The sequence below is a fragment of the Berghia stephanieae genome, chromosome 13 (genome assembly GCF_034508935.2).
Source record: "Berghia stephanieae isolate SIO BIC M18660-M18661 chromosome 13, UCSD_Bste_1.3, whole genome shotgun sequence".
In the NCBI taxonomy this organism is placed as follows: domain Eukaryota; kingdom Metazoa; phylum Mollusca; class Gastropoda; order Nudibranchia; family Aeolidiidae; genus Berghia; species Berghia stephanieae.
In genome coordinates this window covers 26117199-26119698 of record NC_088372.1, presented here as the reverse complement: position 1 = coordinate 26119698, position 2500 = coordinate 26117199, and the positions used below count along the sequence as shown (strand labels likewise).

At 42.1% G+C, this 2500-nt stretch overlaps 1 protein-coding gene across 1 annotated transcript in view; it reads right to left on the bottom strand.

The window, feature by feature from the left end:
• The window catches only part of LOC144959262 (uncharacterized), a 17579-nt gene that overhangs the window by 14906 nt on the left and 173 nt on the right, over positions 1 to 2500 (bottom strand). The window lies entirely within an intron of this gene.

The following is a 2500-nucleotide window of genomic DNA, read 5'->3' as shown; positions in this document are numbered from 1 at the left end:
ACGTTGGCTTTCTTAAGTTTGAGAAGTAGTCCTTTTGTCCAGACTTTGTCAAATGCTTTTTTCATATCCACCCAAACTGTGACTGTGTGTTTTTTTTTCTTGGTAACCATTTTCGATCAACTGCGAGATGTATGTTATCTGGTCCTCTATGCAACGAAATTGTCTGAAACCAGCCTGTTCATCTGATATCAACTTATTGCTTTCTAAATACCATTGGAGACGGCGATTAACAATTCTCTCCATCAGTTTGCCCAAGCAGCTTGTCAAACTTATTGGTCGGTAGCTTTCGGGTTTATTTTTTGGCTTGCCATCCTTCTTTATTGGTATCATTGTTGCCTGTTTCCATTTGAGCGGAAGTTTACCCAGTTTCCAACTTGCATTGAACAGTTGTTTCATTTTCCTCTTTGTGAGGGTTCCTAGGTGTTTCAACATGTCATTAGTAACATCATCTGGACCTGGTGATTTGTTCGTTTTTAGAGATTTCAAGGCAATTTCTACTTCTTCTTTTTTATCGAACTGAACATGGCATCATCTGTGGATTCTTTGGGTGTATCCTTGTGTTTTCTCAATTCTTTTTGGACTTCTGGTTTTCGTTCTTTTCTAATCTGTATACTCCCAACACTTGAGTACTGCTTCATAAAACAGTTTGCTGCTTGTTTTTTTTCCTTGAGAATCCTCCCCTGATCATCTTCTACTGATGGTGCAGCATATCTGTTTTCTTGTCCACTTAGAGCTTTGGTTAGGTTCCATAACTTTCTTCCGTCTCTGTCGTAGTCAAGTTATCTGTTTTTTTCATGCCATGCTCCCTGTTTTGATTTTATTGTTTCTTTCCTGAGAGTTGTTTCAGCCTCTTTATAAATTTCCATATTCTCATCATTTTTCTGTGTTCAGTGACTAGGCTGTTGAGACTTCCTTATTTTTCAGTCCATCCTGGACAGTAGTCCTTTCTTGATCCTCTGGGGATTGATTCTTTTGCAGTTTTCATGATTGATTTTGTGAATGCTTTGGCTGTTTTTTTTTCCACATTCCTTGTTTTACAGTTTATCTCTTTTGTATAACTAACTATCAGTCAACTTTGAAAACAGGGTCCAGTCTGCTTTTTTATAATTCCATCTCGGAGGTGGTGCCTTTCTGTCTTTTGCATATTCTTCAGTTATTTCAACCAGAATGGGACGATGATCACTCCCTGCCAGTTGTTCCTTTACCTGTTTACTGACTTTTCCGGTGACATCTTCAGATATGAGAATTAGGTCTGGAGTTGATGTTGTCTTCCATGCTCTTGAGAAGTATGTATCTGGGTCGTCTTCATTTCTGACAATTTGAAGCTTACTATCTGTAAGCCAATTTTCAAGAGTTTCACCTTTTCTGTCTAAGTCATTGTATCCCCGGCTTGGGGAGTGGCTATTGAAGTCTCCCACAACAATGGACTGTTCTTCTCCACTTCTTATGTTTTCAATTGGCAGATTCTCTGATGGTGGGCTGTAACAGTTATATATTGTGTATTGCAATTTGTTTTTGGTAATTTTTACAGCCAATATTTCAACAGATTCATCTGTCGTTATTTCATTTGTCGCTATGTCATTTCTGACGAAGATGATTACTCCACCTTTGTGCCGTTCTTTTCTGTCTTTCCTAAAATGTTGATATCCCCTTATTGAACACCTAATGTTTTCTGTGAGGTGTGTCTCCTGAATGCAGGCAATATCTATCTTCTCATCCTAAAGAAACTTGAAGAGGGCAGTCTTTTTATGTTGTATCCCTTCTGCATTCCATTGTAGCAATTTGATAGTTCCAGTAGTCCGTAACCTTGCATCTCCTAACCTGGTTCCACAGCAGGAGGGCAAGGTACCACCAGATCGCTTGGGTGAACCCTGTTTATCAGTGCTCGACGCTAGGTCTGTCCGGCGGGAATCCCCAGACTTCGCGCCATATCGTCCGGCAGTTTTGTTGTCCATCATTGTGAGGAGGATGCGTGTCACATTAATTTTTGGGTTGGTTTCCCTCTCCAGACTATTTGCGCCTTTCGGCTCCGACTTTAGAGGTTCTTTATTCTCTGGATGTGATTCCATAGCCTTTCATCTTCCCAGATCCACAAGGCAGTGGTGGTTTGAAGTTGGAGTTTTCCTTCTCCTATACAGACTGCTTTCCAAGGCTACGAGCTCTGTCCACCCATTAATGGTGTCTAGGCTGGGAGTCCAGGAGGGTATCTTTGTAGAGTGGCAGTTTCCCTTCACTCCACCAGCGTCATGGGGCTAGCACAGCTTATTGCGTGAACTAGGGCAATCTGGCCACGGCGGTTGATTCCTCCCTTCATCCGTCACCTCAGACACATAGAAACTCGTGTCATCAGCCGGTTAGAAAGTTCCTTTCGGAAGACTCCAATCGTTGCCCAGGAGGCGGGCGGGGAAGAATGCCCCTACGTGGACCCTGACACGAGCTGGAATGGGTTGCGGATCAATACTGATCAAAATAATCCAATCCTGCCCCCCATGATGATGAT